At 38.0% G+C, this 25,767-nt stretch overlaps 1 protein-coding gene and 1 non-coding gene across 8 annotated transcripts in view; both read right to left on the bottom strand.

Annotated features, from left to right (window-relative positions):
- The window catches only part of NCKAP5 (NCK associated protein 5), a 1,056,356-nt gene that overhangs the window by 539,273 nt on the left and 491,316 nt on the right, over positions 1-25,767 (bottom strand). The gene's annotated exons all lie outside the window — the stretch shown is intronic.
- On the bottom strand, positions 16,973-17,045 carry TRNAW-CCA (transfer RNA tryptophan (anticodon CCA)). The gene has a single exon. It is a non-coding gene; the product is annotated as a tRNA-Trp (tRNA).

Genomic DNA, 25,767 nt, shown 5'->3' with positions numbered 1-25,767 from the left:
TAATTTCAAAGATATCTATGCCCAGGCACATCATTATCACAGTGCAGGAAACTAAAGACAATACAAAGCAACCAGATTCACAAACAAAACAACCAGAGAACAAAACTGAGGAACAACAAATCTAATGATGGCAAACTTCTTATCAGAAATCCTGGAAGCCTGAAGGAAGTGGAACATCATTTTCACAGTCCTGCAACAAAACAACTACCAACAAATATTTAGAAATAAAAATTTGAACAAGTTTCATTTCATTAGCACGAAACCCCGGAAAGTAGAGTCAGATTAACAATAAGATGTTCAAGAGCTCTACACTGACAACTATAAAATACTGCTGAGAGATATTAACACAGATGTAATTAAATGGAGATTTATATCACATTTAAGGATCAAAAGCCTCAATACTGTTATGCTATCACTTCTACCCACATTTATCTAAAGATTCAATACTATTATAAAACAAATCAGAGGAGGTATTTTGAGGAAACTGAGAAACAGACTCTAATGTGGACAGGAAATTTAAAGGGACTTAAAATAATAAATATACCCTGAAAATGGACAAAGCTGAAAGATCTACACTATTTTATTTTAAAGTTTGCGACAAATTCACAATATTCAGACTGCAATATTTGCAAAGTATAGAGAAATCTATCAGAAAGAAGTGCGTCCAAGTATAAACCTGTACGTATAGAGGCAAATGGTATCCAACAAAGGCAACAAAGCAATTAAATAAAAGAAGTAAAGCCATTTCAAACAATGCTAAAAAAAATATGTGGATATCTGTATTTTTAAAAATGAATCTTAACACCTAACTCACACCACTGACAAGGATTAAGTCCCAGGGCATAATGGATCTAAGTATAAAAAACAAAAGCTTCGGTTTCCGCAGAGCTGGAACACCCGGCTCGGGGTCTCCTCCCTCCGCTGTCACAGAACTGCCCGGGAGCCCGAGGGGAGGGCAGCTTCACTGAGGCTGCCAGCTCTGGAGGGGCCCAGGCGGCCGAAGCCGAGACAGTCCTGGGGACCGCGGGCCGGAATCATCGTACCTGATTTTTGAGAAGATGGCAGAAGGGTAAGATGCAGAGATCACCTTCCTCCCCACAGATACATAAAAAATACATCTACACGTGGAACTGCTCCTATAGAACACCTACTGAACGCTGGCAGAAGACCTCACCTCCCAAAAGGCAAGAAAATCCCCACGTACCTGGGTAGGGCAAAAGAAAAAAGAATAAACAGAGACAAAAGAATAGGTACGGGACCTGCACCAGTGGGAGGGAGCTGTGAAGGAGGAAAAGTTTCCACACACTAGGAAGGCCCTTCACGGGCGGAGACTGCGGGTGGCGGAGGGGGGAAGCTTCGGGGCCATGGAGGACAGCGCAGCAACAGGGGTGCGGAGGGCAAAGCGGAGAGATTCCCACACAGAGGATCGGTGCCGACCAGCACTCACCAGCCCGAGAGGCTAGTCTGCTCACCCGCCGGGGCGGGCGGGGATGCGAGCTGAGGCTCGGGCTTCGGTCGGAGCGCCAGGAGAGGACTGGGGTTGGCGGCATGAACACAGCCTGCAGGGGGTTAGTGCGCCACGGCTAGCCGGGAGGGAGTCCGGGGAAAAGCCTGGACCTGCCGAAGAAGCAAGAGACTTTTTCTTCCCTCTTTGTTTCCTGGTGCGCGAGGAGAGGGGATTCAGAGCGCTGCTTAAAGGAGCTCCAGAGACGGGCGCGAGCCCCGGCTAAGAGCGCGGACCCCAGAGACGGGCATGAGACACTAAGGCCGCTGCTGCCGCCACCAAGAAGCCTGTGTGCGAGCACAGGTCACTCTCCACGCCCCCCTTCTGGGGAGCCTGTGCAGCCCGCCACTGCCAGGGTCCCGTGACCCTGGGACAACTTACCCGGGAGAACACACGGCGCGCCTCAGCTGGTGCAATGGCGCGCCTCAGGCTGGTGCAACGTCACGCCGACCTCTGCCGCCGCAGGCTCGCCCCGCACTCCGTGCCCCGCCCTACCCACCCCCACCCCCACCCCCACCCCCACCCCCACCCCCACCCCCACCCCCACCCCCAGGCCTGAGTGAGCCAGAGCTCCCGAATCAGCAGCTCCTTTAACCCCGTCCTGTCTGAGCGGAAAAACAGACGCCCGCAGGCAACCCACACGCAGAGGCGGGGCCAAATCCAAAGCTGAGCCCGGGGCGCTGGGAGAACAAAAAAGAGAAAGGGAAATCCCTCCCACCAGCCTCAGGAGCAGCGGATTGAAGCTCCACAATCAACTTGATGTAACCTGCATCTGTGGAATACATGAATAGAAAACGAATCATCCCAAATTGAGGAGGTGGACTTTGGGAGCTTGATAGATTATATTTTACCCTTTTCCTCTTTTAGTGTGTGTGTTTGTGTATGCTTCCGTGTGAGATTTTGGCTGTATAGCTTTGCTTTCACCAACTGTCCTAGGGTTCTGTCTGTCTGGGTTTTTTTTCTTTTATATTTTTTACTTAAAAAATTTTTTTTCTTAATAATTATTTTTTATTTTAATAACTTTATTTTATCTTACTTTATTTTATTTTATCCTCTTTCTTTCCTTCCTTCTATTTTTTTCTCCCTTTTATTTTGAGCCGTGTGAAGGACAGGCTCTTGGTGCTCCAGCCAGGTGTCAGGGCTGTGCCTCTGAGGTGGGAGAGCCAAGTTCAGGACACTGGTCCACAAGAGACCTCCCAGCTCCACGTGATATTAAACGGCGAAAATCTCCCAGAGATCTCCATCTCAACACCAGGACCCAGCTTCACTCAATGACCAGCAAGCTACAGTGCTGGACACCCTATGCCAAACAACTAGCAAGACAGGAACACAGCCCCATCCATTAGCAGCGAGGATGCCTAAAATCATAATAAGGCCACAGATGCCCAAAAACACACCACCAGACATGGACCTGTCCATCAGAAAGACAAGATCCAGCCTCATCCACCAGAACACAGGCACTACTCCCCTCCACCAGGAATCCTACACAACCCACTGAAGCGACCTTAACCACTGGGGACAGACACGAAAAACAACGGGAACTACGAACCTGCAGCCTGCGAAAAGGAGACCCCAAACACAGTAAGATAAATGAAATGAAAGGACAGAAAAACACACAGCAGATGAAGGAGCAAGGTAAAAGCCCACCAGACCTAACAAATGAAGAGGAAATAGGCAGTCTACGTGAAAAAGAATTCAGAATAATGACAGTAAAGATGATCCAAAATCTTGGAAATAGAATAGACAAAATGCAAGAATCAGTTAACAAGGACCTAGAAGAACTAAAGATGAAATAAACAATGATGAACAACACAATAAATGAAATGAAAAATACTCTAGATGGGATCAACAGCAGAATAACTGAGGCAGAAGAACGGATAAGTGACCTGGAAGATAAAATAGTGGAAATAACTACTGCAGAGCACAATAAAGAAAAAAGAATGAAAAGAACTGAGGACAGTCTCAGAGACCTCTGGGACAACATTAAACGCACCAACATTCAAATTATAGGGGTCCCATAAGAATAAGAGAAAAAGAAAGGGACTGAGAAAATATTTGAAGAGATTATTGTTGAAAACTTCCCTAATATGGGAAAGGAAATAGTTAATCAAGTCCAGGAAGCACAGAGAGTCCCATACAGGATAAATCCAAGGAGAAACACAAGAAAACACATATTAATCAAACTATCAAAAATTAAATACAAAGAAAAAATTAAAAGCAGCAAGGGAAAAACAACAAATAACACACAAGGGAATCCCAATAAGGTTAACAGCTGATCTTTCAGCAGAAACTCTGCAAGCCAGAAGGGAGTGGCAGGACATATTTAAAGTGATGAAGGAGAAAAACCTGCAACCAAGATTACTCTACCCAGCAAGGATCTCATTCAGATTTGATGGAGAAATTAAAACCTTTACAGACAAGCAAAAGCTAAGAGAATTCAGCACCACCAAACCAGCTTTACAACAAATGCTAAAGGAACTTCTCTAGGCGAGAAACACAAGAGAAGGAAAAGACCTACAACAACAAACCCAAAACAATTAAGAAAATGGTAATAGGAACATATATATCGATAATTACCTTAAATGTAAATGGATTAAATTTACATTTAAAGATGTAAATTAGAAAGAAACAGAAAAAGAAACAGAAGAAACAGAAAGAAACAGATTGGCTGAATGGATACAAAACCAAAAGACACAGATTGGCTGAATGGATACAAAAACAAGACCCGTATATATGCTGTCTACAACAGACCCACTTCAGACCTAGGGACACATAAAAACTGAAAGTGAGGGGATGGAAAAAGATATTCCATGCAAATGGAAATCAGAAGAAAGCTGGAGTAGCAATTCTCATATCAGACAAAATAGACCTTAAAATAAAGACTATTACAAGACACAAAGAAGGACACTATGTAATAATCAAGGGTTTGATCCAAGAAGAAGATATAACAATTGTAAATATTTATGCACCCAACATAGGAGCACCTGAATAGATAAGGCAAATACTAACAGCCATAAAAGGGGAAATTGACAGTAACACAAACATAGTAGGGGACTTTAACACCCCATTTTCACCAATGGACAGATCATCCAAAATGAAAATAAATAAGGAAACACAAGCTTTAAATGATACATTAAACAAGATGGACTTAATTGATATTTATAGAACATTCCACCAAAAACAACAGAATACACATTCTTCTCAAGGGCTCATGGAACATTCTCCAGGATAGATCATATCTTGGGTCACAAATCTAGCCTTGGTAAATTTAAGAAAATTGAAATTGTATCAAGTATCTTTTCTGACCACAATGTCATGAGATGAGATATCAATTACAGGAAAAGATCTGTAAAAAATACAAACACATGGAGGCAAACCAATACACTACTTAATAATGAAATGATCACTGAAGGAATCAAAGAGGAAATCAAAAAAATATCTAGAAACAAATGACAGTGGAGACATGACGACCCAAAACTAATGCAATGCAGCCAAAGCAGTTCTAAGAGGGAATTTTATAGCAATACAATCCTACTTTAAGAAACAGGAAACATCTCAAATAAACAACCTAACCTTACACCTAAAGCAATTAGAGAAAGAAGAACAAAAAACCCCCAGAGTTGGCAGAAGGAAAGAAATCGTAAAGGTCAGATCAGAAATAAATGAAAAAGAAATGAAGGAAACGATAGCAAAGATCAATAAAACTAAAAGCTGGTTCTTTGACAAGATAAACAAAATTGATAAACTATTAGCCAGACTCATCAAGAAAAAAAAGGGGGAAGACTCAAATCAATAGAATTGAAATGAAAAAGGAGAAGTAACAACTGACACTGCAGAAATACAAAGGATCATGAGAGATTACTACAAGCAACTCTATGCCAATAAAATGGACAACCTGGAAGAAATGGACAAATTCTTAGAAATACACAACCTGCTGAGACTGAAGCAGGAAGAAATAGAAAATATGAACAGACCAATCACAAGCACTGAAATTGAAACTGTGATTTAAAATTTTCCAAGAAACCAAAGCCCAGGACCAGATGGCCTCACAGGCCAATTCTATCAAACATTTATAGAAGGGCTAACACCTGTCCTTCTCAAACTCTTCCAAAATATAGCATAGGGAGGAACACTCCCAGACTCATTCTACGAGGCCACCATCACCCTGATACCAAAACCAGACAAAGATGTCACAAAGAAAGAAAACTACAGGCAATATCACTGATGAACACAGATGCAAAAATCCTCAACAAAATACTAGCAAACAGAATCCAACAGCACATTAAAAGGATCATACACCATGATCAAGTGGGGTTTATTCCAGGAATGCAAGGATTCTTCAATATACGCAAATCAATCAATGTGATACACCATATTAACAAATTGAAGGAGAAAAACCATATGATCATCTCAGTACATGCAGAAAAAGCTTTTGACAAAATTCAACACCCATTTATGATAAAAACCCTCCAGAAAGTAGGCATAGAGGGAACTTTCCTCAACATAATAAAGGCCATATATGACAAACCCACAGCCAACATCGTCCTCAATGGTGAAAAACTGAAAGCATTTCCACTAAGATCAGGAACAAGACAAGGTTGCCCACTCTCACCACTATTATTCAACATAGTTTTGGAAGTTTTAGCCATAGCAATCAGAGAAGAAAAAGAAATAAAAGGAATCCAAATTGGAAAAGAAGAAGTAAAGCTGTCACTGTTTGCAGATGACATGATACTATACATAGAGAATCCTAAAGATGCTACCAGAAAACTACTAGAGCTAATCAATGAATTTGGTAAAGTAGCAGGATACAAAATTAATGCACAGAAATCTCTGGCATTCTTATACACTAATGATGAAAAATCTGAAAGTGAAATTAAGAAAACACTCCCGGGCTTCCCCAGTGGCGCAGTGATTGGGAATCTGCCTGCCACTGTAGGGAACATGGGTTTGAGCCCTGAGCTGGGAAGATCCCACATGCCAATCAGCTGGGCCCATGCGCTGCAACTGCTGAGCCTGTGCTCTGCAGCAAGAGAGGCCACTGCAGTAAGAGGCCTGCACACTGCAACGGAGGGTGGCCCCCGCTCGTTGCAGCTAGCGAAAGCCCCCGTGCAGCAACGAGGACCCAACACAGCCAAAAATAAATAAATAAATTTATATATATAAAAAAAGAAAACACTCCCATTTACCAAAAAGAATAAAATATCTAGGAATAAACCTACCTAAGGAGACAAAAGACCTGTTTGCAGAAAATTATAAGACACTGATGAAAGAAATTAAAGATGATACAAATAGATGGAGAGATATACCATGTTCTTGGATTGGAAGAATCAACATTGTGAAAATGACTCTACTACCCAAAGCAATCTACAGATTCAATGCAATCCCTATCAAACTACCACTGGCATTTTTCACAGAACTAGAACAAAAAATTTCACAATTTGTATGGAAACACAAAAGACGCCGAATAGCCAAAGCAATCTTGAGAACGAAAAACAGAGCTGGAGGAATCAGGCTCCCTGACCTCAGACTACACTACAAAGTTACAGTAATCAAGACAGTATGGTGCTGGCACAAAAACAGAAATATAGATCAATGGAACAGGATAGAAAGCCCAGAGATAAACCCACACACCTATGGTCACCTTATCTTTGATAAAGGAGGCAAGAATATACAGTGGAGAAAAGACAGCCTCTTCAATAAGTGGTGCTGGGAAAACTGGACAGGTACATGTAAGAGTATGAAATTAGAATACTCCCTAACACCATACACAAAAATAAGCTCAAAATGGATTAAAGACCTAAATGTATGGCCAGAAACTATCAAACTCTTAGAGGAAAACATAGGCAGAACACTCTATGACATAAATCACAGCAAGATCCTTTTTGACCCACCTCCTAGAGAAATGGAAATAAAAATAAACAAATGGGACCTAATGAAACTTCAAAGCTTTTGCACAGCAAAGGAAACCATAAACAAGACCAAAAGACAACCCTCAGAATGGGAGAAAATATTTGCAAATGAAGCAACTGACAAAGGATTAATCTCCAAAATTTACAAGCAGCTCATGCAGCTCAATATCAAAAAAAGAAACAACCCAATCCAAAAATGGGCAGAAGACCTAAACAGACATTTCTCCAAAGAAGATATACAGATTGCCAACAAGCACATGAAAGAATGCTGAACATCATTAATCATTCGAGAAATGCAAATCAAAACTACAATGAGATATCACCTCACACCAGTCAGAATGGCCATCATCAAAAAATCTAGAAACAATAAATGCTGTAGAGGGTGTGGAGAAAAGGGAACACTCTTGCATTGTTGGTGGGAATGTAAATTGATACAGCCACTATGGAGAACAGTATGGAGGTTCCTTAAAAAACTACAAATAGGGGCTTTCATGGTGGCGCAGTGGTTGAGAGTCCACCTGCCAATGCAGGGGACGCGGGTTCGTGCCCCGGTCCGGGAGGATCCCACGTGCTGCGGGGCGGCTGGGCCCGTGAGCCATGGCCGCTGAGCCTGCACGTCCGGAGCCTGTGCTCCGCAGCGGGAGAGGCCACAACAGTGAGAGGGCAGCATACCACAAAAAAAAAAACATTAAAAAAAAAAAAAAAAACTACAAATAGAACTACCATACGACCCAGCAATCCCACTACTGGGCATATACCCTGAGAAAACCATAATTCAAAAAGAGTCATGTATCAAAATGTTCATTGCAGCTCTATTTACAATAGCCAGGACATGGAAGCAACCTAAGTGCCCATCAACAGATGAATGGATAAAGAAGATGTGGCACATATATACAATGGAATATTACTCAGCCATAAAAAGAAACGAAATTGAGTTATCTGTAGTGAGGTGGATGGACCTAGAGTCTGTCATACAGAGTCAAGTAAGTTAGAAAGAGAAAAACAAATATCGTATGCTAACACATATATATGGAATCTAAGAAGAAAAAAAAAAGGTCATGAAGAATCTAGGGGTAAGACAGGAATAAAGACGCAGACCTACTAGAGCATGGACTTGAGGATATGGGGAGGGGGAAGCGTAAGCTGTGACAAAGTGAGAGAGTGGCATGGACATATATACACTACCAAACATAAAATAGCTAGCTAGTGGGAAGGAGCTGCATAGCACAGGGAGATCAGCTAGGTAGTTTGTGACCACCTAGAGGGGTGGGATAGGGAGGGTGGGAGGGAGGGAGATGCAAGAGGGAAGAGATATGGGAACATATGTATATGTATAACTGATTCACTTTGTTATATAGCAGAAACTAACATACCATTGTAAAACAATTATACTCCAATAAAGATGTTAAAAAAAATAACGGAAAAAAACCCAAAAGCTTCTAGAGGACGAGTCAAAATAATATTGTTGTCAACATGGGGTAGGCAAAGATTTTTAGAACACAGAAAGCACTAATTGTGAAAAACAATACAATTTCATCAATATAAAAATGCCTCTGCTTTTCAAAAGACAACATTATTCCAAATGAAAAGGCAAACCAATAATGGAAAAAATCTGTAACACATATTTTGACAAGAGACTTTTGTTAAAAATATATAATACAACTCAAAGGGAAAACTAGTTACTTCTCTCGAATAGACAAAAGAATTTAATAGCCATAAATGAACAACGGTAGATGAAAAGTGCTCAACATCTTTTATCGTCAAGGAAATGAAGATTAAACCACAATTAGTCTTTAACCTCTTTGGTTAAATTTATTCCTAGGTATAATATTTTATTCTTTTTGATGTGATTTTAGACAGGATTGTTTTCTTGCTTTTTCTTTCTGACAGTTAATTGTGTATAGAAAAGCAACAGATTTCTGTATATTAATTTTATATCCTGCAACTTTACTGAATTCATTTATATGTTATAATCGTTTTTTAGTGGAGATTTTAGGGTTTTCTACATGTAGTATCATGTCATCTGCAAATAGTGACAATTTACTTCTTCCTTTGGTAAATCACTGTACACTACCAGTGGGAATGTAAACTGGTGCAGCCACTATGGAAAACAGTATGGAGGTCCCTCAAGAAACTAAAAATAGAAGTACCATATGATCCAGCCATCCCATTCCTGGGCATGTATCCAAAGAAAATGAAAATAATTTTAAAAGTTACATGCACTTCAATGTTTACAGCAGCATTATTTACAATAACCAAGATGTGGAAGCAATCTCAGGGTCCACTGATGGATGAATGGATGAAAAAGATGTGGTGTATATATATATATATATATATATACATACACACACACACACACAATGGAATATTACTCAGCCTTAAAAAATAATGAAATTCTGCCACTTGCAACAATGTGGATGAACCTAGAGAGTATTATGCTAACTGAAGTAAATCAGACAAAGAAAAATTCTGTATGTCACTTATATGTGGAATCTAAAAAGAAACAAACAAGTGTAATAACAAAACAGAAACAGACAGATATAGAGAACAAATTAGTGATTACTAGTGGGGAGAGGGGATGAGGGAAGGGCAAGATAGGGTATGGGATTAAGAGATACAAACTACTATGTATAAAATAAATAAGCAACAAGGATATATTATACAACACAGGGAAATACAGCCATTATTTTACTTTATTTGATTTATTTTTTAACTAATTATTTTATTTTTTGGCTGTGTCAGGTCTTAGTTGTGGCATGTGGCCTCTTCGTTGCAGCATGAGGGCTCCTCTCTAGTTGCAGCACGCGGGTTTCTCTCTAGTTGTGGTGTGCGGGTTTTTCTCTGTCTAGTTGTAGTGTGCGGGCTCCAGAGCGCTGGGTTCTGTAGTTTACAGCACGTGGGCTCTCTAGTTGAGGCGCCTGGGCTTAGTTGCCCCACAGCATGTGGGATCTTAGTTCCCCGACAAGGCATCGAACCCACGTCCCCTGCATTGGAAGGCGGATTCTTTACCACTGGACCACCAGGGAAGTCCCAGAGCCATTATTTTATAGTAACTTTAAATGGAGTATAATCCATAAAATATTGATTCACTATGTGGTACACCTGACACTAATGTAATATTGTAAATCAATTATACTTCAATAAAAAAATAAAGATGCCATCACATATCCATTACAAGGGCTAAAATTTAAAAGACTAACAGTTCTAAATATTGGGAAGGATGTCAATCGACCAAAATTCTCATATATCACTGGGTGGAAGTGTAAAATAGAGCAGCTACTTTGGAAAACACAATGGCCATTTCTTATAAAGTTAAACATACATTTATCATAAGGTCCAACAATTCCACTCCTATGTATTTATTCAAGAAAAATAAAAGCATATGCCCATAATAATGACTTGCACATGAATGTTCATAGTAGCTTAATTCATAATAGCTAAAAACTAGAAACCACCCAAAAGTTTACAACAGGAGGATAAAGTATGTGTATTCACACACTGAACTACTACTCAGCAATGTAATGAACCATTAATACATACAAAGACATAAATGAATCTCAAAAACATACTCTGAATTTAGATGTGAAAGAGTATGTACTTCAGATTCATTCATATAAAGTCCATAACCAGCAAAACTAATCTGACCATTTCAATGCGGATTCCCTATTAAAATCTCAGCTGGCCTTTTTTTTTTTTTTTTTACAAAAAGTTAACAAATTGACCCTAAAATTCATATCAAAATGCAGAAGTCCTAGAATAGTCAAAGCAATCTTGAAAAAGAAGAATGAGGTTGGAAGATACACAATTCCCAATTTCAAAACTTACTGCACAGTAGCTCTTGTGTTACTTGATTACTCCGGTTATCCAGACAGCATTGTACTGGCAGAAGGACAACCATATAGATCAATGGAATAGAACTGAAAGTCCATGCTAATGGGTATAGGGTTTCTTTTGGGGATGACACCTGAAACTAACACAACATGGTAAATCAACTGTACTTACTCCAATGAAACTTTTTTAAAAAGTCAGGCAGGGATGATGTTTGCACAACTCTTTGAACCTACTAAAAACACTGAATTGTCCACTGTAAAAGGGTGAATGTTATGGTATGTGAATTATATGTCAATAAAGCTGTTATTAAAAACATCAAAAAGAAAAAAGAACCGAAAGACCAAAACGAACCTCCACATTCATGTCAAATGATTTTCAACAAGGGTGCAAAACAATTCAATGGGGGAAAGAATAATCTTTTCAACAAATGGTGATATGACAACTGGATAGCCACGTGCAAAAGAATTAAGTTGGACCCCGTTCTCAAACAACACATACCAACAAGAAAAACTCAAAATGGATCACAGACCTAAATATAAGAGCTAGAATTAGCTCTTAGAAGAAAATCTTCATGGCCTTGGGTTAGGCAAAACCTTCTTAGATACGACACCAAAAGTGACAAAAGAAAAAAACAGAGTTCTTCAAAATCAAAACCTTTGTGTTTTAAAGGGCACTGTCCACGAAGAAAGTGAAAGAACCTAACAGAATGGGAGAAAGCATTTGCAAATCATGTATCTAATAATGGACTGACAAGTCCACAAGAAGAATTGTACAAGGATTTCACAGCTGCCTTATTTGTAATAGACCAAATTAAAACAATCCATATAACTGTCAAAAGGAAACTGGATAAACAAATTGTGATATATTTATACAATGAAACACCATTCGACTATTAAAAAAAACCCCAGAACACAAGGAAAACCTACTGAAACACACAATACATGAAGAATCTCAAAAACATTATGCTGAAGGAAAGAAGCCAGACACAAAAGAATATATACTGTATGACAGCATATATATAAAATTCAGGAACATGCAACTAATACACAAAATATCTGAGGTGTACCAATGGTTGTTTCTGCAAGAGTCGGGGTGGGGGACGACTGAGAAGGGTGAAGAAGGAATTTTCTGTGATAATAAAAATATCCTGTATTTTCAGTATTCCTATGTGGAGTGCTGGTTTCACAGGGGAATACATCTTTGTAAACTCATCAAATTGGACAATTATGATATGTGTTTCACTGTATGTAAATTTCACTTCCAATTTTTTTTTTCTTTTTTCAGTACGCGGGCCTCTCACCGTTGTGGCCTCTCCCGTTGCGGAGCACAGGCTCCAGACGCACAGGCTCAGCGGCCATGGCTCACGGGCCCAGCCGCTCCGCGGCATGTGGGATCTTCCCGGACCGGGGCACGAACCCGTGTCCCCTGCATCGGCAGGCGGACTCTCAACCACCGCGCCACCAGGGAAGCCCCACTTCAAATTTTTTAAGTACAAAAAGGGGAAGGGCCTTGCTTCATGGTGTCCTACACCTCCCTGTCCCCTTTTCTTTTCTTTTTAAAAAAAATTTATTTTATTTTTATTTATTTTGGGATGCATTGGGTCTTTGTTGCTATGCACGAGTTTTCTCTAGTTGCGGCGAGTGGGCGCTACTCTTCATTGCGGTGCACAGGCCTCTCATTGTGGTGGCTTCTCTTGTTGCGGAGCATGGGCTTCAGTAGTTGTGGCACGCGGGCTCTAGAGTGCAGGCTCAGTAGTTGTGACGCACGGGCTTAGCTGCTCCGCAGCATGTGGGATCTTCCAGGACCAGGGCTCAAACCCATGTCCCCTGCATTGGCAGGAGAATTCACTGCGCCACCAGGGAAGGCCCCTGTCCCCTTTTCAACACAAAACACAGAGGCAAAGAAGGCCATTCCAGCCACGTGAAGGACTATGGAACTCTTTGTGCCTAAGTAATTAAGCAGTCTCCTAAAACTCCCATCTTATTTGAAACTGGAACAAATTCTGAATAGTTCCCAAGTTTCCTGGTAGAATAGTGTCTCTCATCTCTAGTATCTGACTTGCAATAAAAGGAAGGTGTAGATTTTAACCTAAATCTTCTGTGGACTAGACCTGAGGTTAGCAAGAGGTGAACTTGTGATTAAGAATACTCTCTTCAGGAACACTATTTCTACTTGAAAGAATCCTAGGAAAATCTTAGAGGCTCTAGACTGATCCAACTTTTAAAACATAGCTATGTTTTTAGCTACAATTCTGGCAATTCCTAGAATTTTATGCCTTTCTATCATGTCTGTTGCAATAAAAAAAAGGGTGCTTAATTTACTATCTCAGTTTATGTAACTTTTGCTCAACAGAAGTAAAGGCTTTTTAGCTATCTATTCTCCATTTTTCCCTTCACAGTTTATGGCCCTGGTGTCATGTGGAGACATGACTTAACTATGCCCTGATCATAAAAACAACTTATATTTTCTAATAGTTTCCTCTGAGAAATCTAATATTTTCTTCTAATTTCTCCTATCTTCTCTTCTGATGGTATTACAGATTTGATTTATTTTTTAGTTTTGTAATTTTTTAACTTTACTGAGGAATAACTGATATCTACTTAAACTGTACAGTGTGATGATTTGATACATATATTTACATTTGATACATTATACAAGATCAAGATAATGAACACATCCGTCACCTCACATAGTTAACTTTATTTTTTTTACTGAAGTATAGTGCTGTACGATTTTATATAAGTTACAGGTGTACAATATAGTGACTCACATTGTTAAAGGTTATATACCTTATTTGTAGTTATTATAAAATGTTGGTTATATTCCCTGTGTTGCACAACATATCCTTGTAGCTTATTTTATACTTAATAGTTTATATCTCTTACACCCTTAACCCTATATTTATTTTTTAATTTCAAAATTTTCATTTACATTTACTTAATATTATTAATAATAAAATATTTTTAAAATTCAGAAAATATTTCAGAAATACAAGATGTCACTTAACTTTATCCAAATTTTTAAACATTTTATGATATTTGCTTCATTAAAAAATTAAAATGAATGGACATAATTTAAGAACTTCCCCCTCCGTGGAAGTATTCATTATGCTCAACTCAGTGTGTGCCGTTCCTATACATATTAGATTTCTTCTACTTGTATATCAATAATCAATGCAGTGTTTTTGAGATTTGTCCATGTTGGTACATGCAGATATAGTTCATTTTAATTGCTTCATATTATTTTACCGTTTGAAGAAGTCAGTTGCCTCATCTAATCTCCTCCTGCGGGACTCTGAGACGGTTTTGACTTTTTCATCATCAGAAACAGTGCTAAAGTGCATATCTTTACATGAGTCTCTTTGCATATATGTTAGTTTCTCTAGGTTCAAAGCACTGAAGTAGAATTCCTAGATCGCAGGCTGTGTTGCACATTCTTCTTTCTAGGTAACACGAAATGGGCTTCCTAAATGTTTACGTCAGTTACACTACTACCAACTATACAGAAGAGTTCCAGTTTCCACACATGCTTGCCTACGGGCATTTTCAGACTTCTAAAATTGTTTCAAAATAGATAGGCATGAAATGTTATCCCAGTGATGTTTTCATCTATATTCTGCATTTTTCTGAACAAGAAAAATTTAAATGTTTACGGTCATGGTACTTTCCTATTGGTTTGCCTTGCAAATCTCTAATACCAGCCAGGAGCTCACTCTTTCACTTTGCTAATGATCTCTTTTTCTTTTCTTTTTTTTTGAACGAAGGTTTTAATTCCTAACGTACTAAGATTTATCAATCTTTCTCTTTATTCCTTGTACATTTTATCTTCTTTCCTTTATTTTTTTCCCTTTATTTTTTAAAATAAAATCCTCCCCTATTTCAATATTATAAGGAGATTTCCTTATATTTACTTCTAAAAATCTTAAAACGTTGCTTTCAGTTTTTGATTCATTCAAAATTTACTTCTGTGCATTGTACCTGGTAGCAATGAAATTGTGTAATTTACTCTATAAATTGTCACAGTGGCCTTTTTCAATTGTCCATTCTTTCCTCACTGAATTGTAATTCTACTTCCATTATAGATTCCTATTTACATGTGGCCTACTCAAGGCTCTGCATTCTGTTCTCCCAGTTTATTTGGATATCTCTGCCCAACACTACACAGATTCAATTGCTTTAGCTTTATGATAAATCTTCATGTGTGATAGGATACAACACCTCCTATTATCTTTTCCTTAAAATCGTATCATCTATACTTAAACCTACATTTTTGGGACTTCCCTGGTGACACAGTGGTTAAGAATCTGCCTGCCATTGCAGAGGACATGGGTTCAAGCCCTGATCTGGGAAGATCCCACATGCCGTGGAGCAACTAAGCCCGTGCGCCACAACTACTGAACCTGCGCTCTAGAGTCCATGAGCCACAACTACTGAGCCTGCGCACCACAACTACTGAAGCCCCCGCGCCTAGAGCCCATACTCCGCAGCAAGACAAGCCACCACAATGAGAAGCCCGCGCACCGCAACGAGGAGTAGCCCCCGCTCGCTGCAAGTAGAGAAAGCCCGCACACAGCAACAAAGACCCAACACAGACCAAAATAAATAAATTAAAAAAATAAATTTATTAAAAAAAACCCTACATTTTAAATATTAATATTAGATTAGCTTTTTGTATTCTGTGAAAACCCCTTTGGGAGTCTGATTAGAATTACATGGAATATATAAATCACTTTGGGGTAAGTGGATACCTTTACGGTACTGAGTCTTCCCTTCCAAGAATATATGGCCCATCTCTCCACTAATTTATCTCTCCACTTTTATACGCTTTAACAATTGCTCCATCAATATCTTACGTATTCCTTTTTAGATTTATTCTTAGATGCCTTTAAAAAAAACTATTTTAGGGCTTCCCTGGTGGCGCAGTGGTTGAGAGTCCACCTGTCAATGCAGGGGACACGGGTTCGTGCCCTGGTCCGGGAAGATCCCACATGCCGCGGAGCAGTTAGGCCCGTGAGCCATGGCTGCTGAGCCTACGCGTCCAGAGCCTGTGCTCCGCAGCATGAGAAGCCACAACAGTGAGAGGCCCGTGTACCGCAAAAAAAAAAAAAAACCTATTTTAAGTACTGTCTCTTAAAACTACCCTAAGAGTTGATGATGTATATGTAGGATTTCTATTAACTTTTGTATGTTCATCTTATACCCAGCAATCTTCTAAAAGTTTGTCTAGAGTTTCTATTTAGACAATCATCATTTGCAAATAATACAAACTGCTTTTTCCCCAATCCTTACATCACTTACTTATCGTATGCTAGTTAGGACCAGAAGTATAAAAATAAACAGCAGCAGTGACAGGCAGCATCTGGTCTGGTTATGGATTTTAAAAGGAACGCTTCTACCATTTCACCATTAAGCACAATTTTTACTAAAGATTTTCCATGGACACCTTTTATCAATTTAAGAAAACATCCTTTTGTTCTTGGCTGACTACATTTTTTTTTAATTATTGTGAATTGGTATTGAATTTTATCAAATGTTTTACTCTGTATCTGCTGAGTTTTTGTTCTGTGTTTATAACTGCTGTCAATTATTTTAATCGAGTTTCTTTTTTTTTTTAATATTTATTTGGCTGTGCCAGGTCTTAGTTGCAGCACACGGGATCTTCGTTGCTGTGTGGGTGATCTTTAGCTGTGGCACATGGGATCTTAGTTGTGGCATGTGGCATCTAGTTCCCTGACCAGGGATTGAACCTGGGCCCCCTGCATTGGGAGCATGGAGTCTTAACCATTAGACCACCAGGGAAGCCCCCTCGATTTTCTAATGTCAAGCAATCACTGCATTCCTGGAATAAATCCCACTTTAAATAAGCCTCATAAAAGTGAGTTGGCACCTAGCACCCAGATCTTGGTTTCAAATACCCTAATCCATTAAATAAAACCAGTGTTCCTTAGAGAAATGGCTGATTCTAAGACTGCAGGAGGGAAATATACAAGATGGCCTGAAGTATCTTGTAAAACTAGAAAGTAAGAAAGTGCTAAGAAGAAAGAGAAAAGAAAAGAAAAAAAAGAAAAGAAAACAGGCAAGGCAAGGCAAGGAAAACAAACAAAAACAATGACGACAGTGTGTGAGAGGGACAAGATTGCCAACTATAAGGGCTCCTAATGGCCAAAGCTGAACAAATAGAGCAACAAAATTACGTGGTTTATGTTGGTTTATAACCCGAAGTATAAAAGTAAATATCAATGCATTCATAGTAATATAAATGATTGAATAAATAAACAGGAAAGAACAAACAAATCTCCCATGTGGAAGAATTCAAAATAATTTACATAGATACTGCACGCTCAGGAGGAAGAGCAGGACTGCACACTCCTTAAGCGTGGGCCATGCAGAGCGACTTCCTTCCAAAGAGGACGGTATGGAAGGGGGTGGTGGGAGAGACACTTCACAGTGGAAACCTGACAAATACTACCTCAGCCACGTGGTCAAGGTTCACCTAAATAATGATGAGTTATAGTGATAATACGCAACCTTGATACGATGTGATACAAATGGCACTTTAACTTGTGGTCTCCCTCCCCCACATCTATCCCCGTCTAATCATGAGAAAAACAGCAGACAAATCTCACTGAGACAAATGTCCCAAAATAGCTAACCAGGGCTCCTCAAAACGGTCAAGGTCAGCAAAAACAAGGGAAGTCTCAGGATCTGCCACAACCAAGAAGAGCGTAAGGAGACAAGATGAGAAAATGTAATGGTTATCCTGGATAGGATCCTGACACAGAGCAAGGACATGAGGTGAAACGATGGGAATGGGAACAATGAATGGACTTTAGTTAATAATAATGTATTGATACTGGTTCCTTAGTTGTGACAAATGCACCATACAACAATAAGACGTTAATAATTGGGAAACTGGGTATGAGGCATACAGGAAATCTCTCTACTGTCTGTGCAATTGTTTGGTAAATGCATAACTTTTCTCCAATGAAAAGTTTAGCTTTTATTTTTTCAACAGTGAGTTGGGGATACTTCTTTCATCTTCTTTCAGCACCAATTTGTATACAATATTATCTCCTTCACTACAGGTTTGGTTGAACTCCTCTGTAAAATCCTCAGAGCCTGGCAGCTTTCCGGGGGAGGAGGGGGTTAAGAAACTTTTTATCATGAAACATTTTAAACATTTGTAAAGGTAGAAAAATGTATAATAAACAGTCAACTTCAACAATTATCAAATATCGCCAATTTTGATTCACCTACACGTCCAGCTATTCTCCTCTCTCAGTATTATTTGAAGTAAACACAGATATCACAGTACTTCACTGGCAAATATTTCTCTGCATATCTCTAAACAGTAAGAACTCTTTTGAAACACATGACCGTAATATCAAGTTTATATCTATATATTTCCAATAATTCTTTATGTCAAATACCCAGTTAGTGGTCACAAGTCTAATTGCCTTCTAATTTTTATGCATATGTGGATAAATTAGTGTTGCTGAAAACTGCACTATTTTTTCATTTTGTACTTCATTGGTTTCTGTTTTTTATTTCATTATTTCTTTCCTCTTCTCTCTTTATGCTTATTATTCTTTATTGTTGCTTGAGTTAAATGACTGATTAATTTAAAATATTTTCTTTTCCCATTACATACATTTAAAGGTGTATATCTCACCATACGTTTTGATTTAATTACACTGCCTAAGTTTGTGTAAATGGAGTGTTTTTATTTTCATTCAGCTTAAATATTTTTAATTTCTCTTATAATTTATTTGCTTAAAAGTGAATAAATTATATATATCAGAATCATTTTGCTGTAACCTAAAACTAACATAATACTGTAAATAAACTCTACTTCAAAAAAATTTTTAAGCAAATAACAAAATATTTTATTAAAAATTTCAAAGTTATTCTGTTTTGAGGGATTATTATTGATTTCTGGTATTACTGACTGTGAACAGAGATCATGAAAAGTATGACATTGATGTATTTGTGCAGTAAGTATTTTATAGTATAAATTTTATGAAAGCAATGACTTCATTTTATTCTCTCTTGGATAAGCTGAACAGATAAATGAACAAAATAATACGCAGGGCCTATTTCCAAAATTTAGCACATATACAGAAACATGTCCTAAAGTTTGGCATCTACCGTTCTAAACTCTTAGAAAGACATGTCTACTTGGCTTTTTAACTTATGAAGTTGGCTGTTGTGAACAAGAGAAAAACACCCCTGGTTCTATTTCCAGAGATGTATTATGGATATATTTCAGCTAATGATAAACACTGTGAATGGTGTGTTGTCCAAGATGCTTCTCTTCTTTGGATGATACTTTAAACTCAACTGCCATGACCGCTGCTAACATCAATATGTTAACACAAGGAGACACGTCCAAGCTTCCCATGAGACTATAACCAAGTTTTCCCAAAATCGGTTGATTTACATACACTAATAACAAATGATCAGAAAGAGAAATTAAGAAAACAATCCAATTACATCAAAAATAATAAAATACCTAAGAACGAGTTTAACCAAATGTAACTCGAAGACAATGATGACAGAAATTGAAGAAAAAACAAATAAATGGAAAGACATTCTGTGCTCATGGCTTGGAGGAGTTAATATTGTTAAAATATACATACTACCCAAAGCAATCTACACATTCAATGCAATTTCCATCAAAATCCAAATGGTATTTTTCATAGAAATAGAACAAGCGATCCTAAAATATGTATGAAACCACAAAAAAAATGTGAATAGCCAAAGCAATCTTGAGAAAGAAGAACAAAGCTGGACACATCATGCTTCCTGATTTCAAACCGTATTACAAAACTATAGTAATCAAAAAAGTATGGTGTTGGCATAAAAATAGACACATAGATCAATGGAATGGAATAGAGAGCTTAGAAATATAGCCACACATATATGGTCACTTAATCTATGACAAAGGAGGCAAGAATATACAATGAGGAAAAAACAGTCTCTTTAATAAATGGTGTTGGGAAAACTGGACAGTCACAAGCAAAAGAATGAAATTGGACCACTGTCTTACACTATACACAAAAATTAACTCAAAATGGATTAAAGACTTGAACATAAGACCTGAAACCATAAAACTCACAGAAGAAAACACAGGTAGTAAGCTGCTTGAGATCAAGCTTGGTGATGATTTTTTGGATTTGACACCAAAAGCAAAGGCAACAAAAGGAAAAATAAATAAAGGGGACTACATCAAACTAAACAGCTTCTGCACAACAAAGGAAACCATCAACAAAATTAAAAGGTAACCTACTAAATGGGGGAAAATATTTGCAATCATATATATGTTAAGGAGTTAACATGCAAAATATGTAAAGAACTCATACAAGTCATCAGCAAAACACACAAACAATTCAATTCAGAAATAGGCAGAAAATCGGAATACAGGCATAGCTTGTTTTTTTGTGCTTACTTTACTGTGTTTCATATTTGTGTTTTTTACAAATTGAAGGTCTGTGGCAATCCTGTGTTGTCAGATTATGGTTAACATATTTTAGCAGTAATGTACTTTTTAAATTAAGGTATGTATTTTTTTAAATACATAATGCTATTGCACACTTAACAGACTACAGTGCAGTGTAAACATAACTTTTATACGCACTGGGAAACCAAACAATTCATGTGACTCACTTTATTGTGATATTCGCTTTTTTGCAATGGTCTGGAACCAAACCTACAACATCTCCAAGGGACATCTGTAGACCTTTTCCCAAAGAAGACATATAGATGGGCAACGGGTACATGAAAAGGTACTTAATATAACTAATCACTCAGTAAGTGCAAAATCAAAATCACAATATGATATCACCTCATACCTGTTGGAATGACTATTAACAAAAAGACAAGAAGTATGTGTTGGCTAGGATGTGGAGAAAAGGGAACCCTTGTGTACTATCGATGGGAATGTAAATTGGTAAAGACTCTATGGAAAACGATATGGAGGCTTCTTAAAAAATTAAAAACAGAACTACCATATGATCCAGCAATTCCACTTCTGGGTATTTATCCAAAGGAAATAAAATCACTATCTTGAAAAGATATATGTACCTCCATGTTTGTTTCCACATTATTTACAATAGGTAAGACATGGAAATAATCTAAGTGTCCACTGATGGATGAATGGATAAAGGAAATCTAGTATACAGTATTTACAGTGGAATATTATTCAGCCATAAAAAAGAAGGAAATGCTGCCATTTGCAACAATGGATGGACTTTGAGGGCATTATGCTAAGTGAAATAAGTGAGACTGAGAAAGACAAATACCACGTGATCTCACTCAGATGTGGAATCTTAAAAAAAAAAAGACAAACTCATAGATACAAAGACAGAGGCAGGGAGAGGGGAGGGGTGGACAAAGTGGGTAAAGGGGGTCAAACGGTACAAATTTCCAGTTATAAAATAAGTCCTGAGGATGTAATATATTACATGGTGACTATAGTTAATAATACTGTATTTTATATTTGAAAGTTGCTAAGAGAGTAGTAGATCTTAAAATTTCTCATCACAAGAAAAACAGTTTGTAAGTGTGTGGCGAAGGATATTAGCTAGACCTACAGTGGTGATCATTTCGCAAAATACAGGTAGCCCCCACTTTTTAAAAGTTTGCTTTGCACGACTTCACTTTTATGAAAGACCTACATCTGTACCTTTTTTCACTAACCAAAAGAAATCCAAAGCATATGTTTACTATTACAAAAAAAGGTAATTGTGTGTCGCTTTACACCATCTCAGCTTACCAAAGGTTTCATAGGAATGCTCTCTTTTCAGATAGCAGGGGAAACCTGTATACATACATTGAACCATTATGTTGTATACCTCAAATTAATATAATGATATATGTCAATTTTATCTCAAAAAAAAAAAGAAACACAAAAATAGGTTATAGGTTAGTTCACCCTGTAATCCTAACCCTCCTCCTTTGACTACTAGCAGTTAGAAAATCAGTTGTATCACCCACTGCGCTGCTGTGAAACAAAACTAAACACCTGTCCCCAAGAAATCTAGCAGTAGGAATTGACATGTTTAGGTACTACAGCTTCAGGCCCCCTTACTTCTGGGTTTCCAAACTCTGAATCTCCCTTCTCGGTTGCCCTCTTGTCTACCAGAAGCCAGACAACACAGCTGTGCAGCAATGCCAAGAGGAAGGGCACACTGGGCAAAATCCTGAAAACTCACCAAGGCAATATCACCTGGGTTGCTTGCAATGTTCCTATTTCTACATGCGTCTCTTAAGTTAAAAGAAATTATCTCTTCTTGTTTAAATAACCGTTATTTAACACTGTGACTTTTGCTTTCTACAAATGACTAAGAGGGAAAATAAACTCACAGGCTGCACAGGGTAGGGGACCAACAAGTTAAAAATAAGACTAGGACTAAAGCTCTCAAACACTATGCAGATACTTGAAGAAGAGAACCCTGCAGTTAAACAGAGACCCACTAGAAACTGTGGGTCCACAGGCATGAAGTTTCTTTAATGTGTTTCTGTATCAGTGAATCCAGCTAACTCCAGTTATCACCACAGCTGGCTGTTCATATTGCGGCACTGAATGAATAAGATCTGGTGAGGGATTCTGCTGACCTAAGTTTACCCCATCCTCCAGCAAGGAAGTCACAGAGGGTCCAAGGATTCTGATCTCCCTACTTCCTCCAGCTCTTCTCTGCTTTTTCTCAAATTCCTGATACAACTGTCAAATATCCTAATCTTTGACAGTTATTCCTTGGATGTTCTTGTGCAAAAAGGACAAGAGGATATGGTTTTGAATTTAGCTGATGGTACAGGATGGTAACACCTAGCCCGTGTCTGAATATCCAGCTGCAGGAAAAAAGGGAATCCTGCAGCAGGTTAAATGGGGATACTATGCTTCCTCGGTGTCTTGAGATGAGTAATCAAAAATGGATATTTTTCTTTTCTCCAAACAGAATGGGATGAAAAGGAACCATACAGTGTTGTTAACTTTGCATAACTAAACCAAACATTTAAAAAATTATGTTTGGTAGAATATTAGTGTTCTTGAGATACTAATAAAAAACAAAGACAAACTCACAGTGGTAGAAGTGACATTCTTTAAAAAAATTTTAATATAAATGTAAAAAAAATAAACATATTAAGCCATTTTTCATGTCATTTTGAAATAGTCTCTGAGCTACTCCTGTGTCATAAATACATATAAAAATACTTTTTTTAAAAATCCAAATACATATTTTTAACTCATGAACCCTGATTGCTATTCAATAAATAAAATTATCTTTTTAAGTTTGGATAAAAAAGAATAATCAGAAAGAATTCAGCCTATTAAATAGACAAATTTCTAGTAATTAAAACAATTTAGGCTATCGTAAGAATAGACTAAATAAGGTTAATAGAAAAGAATAAGCCATCCAGTAATTGAGGCGTATTGGTAGGGATTGAATTTGGAAGATGGTAAAGGCGACAGTAAAGGTTAGATACTAGTTAATTTCCCAACACCATTTATTGAACAGTTAATTTGGGCAAACACTCATTTTGATCCCTACCTCACACCAATGTAATTCCACCTAGAATATGCAAAGATTTACATATAGAAAAATAAAAACTATATGCATTCTAGAAGATACTAGGAATGAATATACTCTTGGGGTAGAAGGGGCCTTTTTTACTTATAACAAAGTTTAAGATGACATCAAAGTCTTATGGACAGAAAAGATCTTGCAGTAAATTGAATCAGTGAGAGAGAACACAAGCTGAAATACAATCTCCCAGAATAAAGAGAAACATGATCTTACAGCAGTTTGTGAAAAATACTGAAAGGTAAGTATGAAAACAATGGCAATAGTTATTTCGTGGAAGAACAAAGAAACAAACAGGAAACGTATAATATACTCAAAGATAGCTTTCCCAAATAAAGACCTGAGTTAACAGAACAAAAGCACAGACAGAATTGTTAAAAACCCATAAAGGAATGAGTCCGAGGTCATATAGCTAACAACTGATGGAGCTGGACTTTGAATCCAGACTTGCCTCATTCCCAAATCCATATTCTTTCTTATTTCCACATGTGTCAATCAGCCAGCAAAAAGAAATCTTTCTACATGCAATGCAGTATCCTGAACTGAACCCTAAATCAGAAAGGGGACATTATTGCAAAAACTGGTGAAATTCCAAAAAAAAATCTAGAACTTAGTTAATAGTTATGTGCCAATGTTAATTTCTCAGTTTCTATAATTACACCATGGTTACGTCAGTATTAACACTAGAAAACTGGTTAAAGAGTATGCAGGTGTGTGACTTCATGGAAGTCTAAAATTGTTCCAAAATAAACAGTGTGGTAAAAGAAGAAATCTCTCAAAAATGATCCCTTGGGTACTAACTTAAAAACTTATAAGTAGAAAGATTTATTGCATAGTCAAATTTTTAAAAGGCCATGTTTTGCATTAAAGACTTTGATTATAACAGGTTCACTGATGATGGTTAAAATAATTATCTGCTTCAATTATACAGCATTTTGAAAATACTTACATAACTTTTTCCATACATACCATTTTTCCTTTCATGTGGATAAAACATAGCATACTGTGAATATTATTCTTTAAAAGCATAAGGTGATCTGGTTGCGATGAACTGCTTTCCATTTCTGCTAAAAACGTGACAAAAGCTCTGGGCTCATAACAGCAAGAATTAAATTTAGAGGCTTAATAGAACTGCCTGATTTTAGGAGCTGTCAGATACTGAAAGAATCAGGCCTTCAGAAATAAATGAATCCTAGGAGCAGAAAAGACGAAGCATATAATTAAGTTGAAAATTCGGGATGGGGGACGACTAGGTAAGGAAAGAGGGGAAAAAAATACCAAGAAAGAGGGAGAAAAAAGCAAAATATAGGACATGAATAAAAATCAGGGCTTAGGTGTCTCTAAAGAATTGAGATGTGATCAATAACGGAATTGGGGGAAACAGTCGTATGAACAGTAGTAAATCAGATGGCATCAGGGCACTCACTAAAAGCCTTCCAGTGGATCCTGTCACTCAGAGCATGAGCCAGAGATCTCTGGGGACCTTGATGACATACTCCTCTGCCCCGGTCACTTCTCTGAATTATCTTCTACTGTTCAGCCTCTCCCTCATGCCCTCCAGCCATCCTGTTTCTCCATGCTGTTCCTCAGGCAATGCAGGCCTTTGAACTTGCTCACCTCCCCGCCAGGAATGCTAACACCCGCTGGAACTATCATCCTGGTTCATTCCCTCTCCTCCTCAACGTCCCTCTAATACTAACTCTTCAGTGATTTACTACTGAGAACACTCATACTGATCCCCTAGCATCCCACTTTCCCCTACCCTGATCTTATTTTCTCATAGCTGCCTCCACCATCTGACGGTAATTCCATCAAACATCTGTCTCCCTAACGAGTAGAATGTAAGCTCTCAGATGTTTGCCTGTTTTTTCCACTGATGCTTCCCCAATGCCTAGAATAGTGCTGGGTAGGGTTAGGGTTAGGTGCTCCATAACTTA

This window comes from Pseudorca crassidens, chromosome 6 (genome assembly GCF_039906515.1).
Source record: "Pseudorca crassidens isolate mPseCra1 chromosome 6, mPseCra1.hap1, whole genome shotgun sequence".
In the NCBI taxonomy this organism is placed as follows: Eukaryota; Metazoa; Chordata; class Mammalia; order Artiodactyla; family Delphinidae; genus Pseudorca; species Pseudorca crassidens.
Note: the sequence above shows the minus strand (reverse complement) of the source record. Positions and strands in the feature narration are given on the sequence as shown.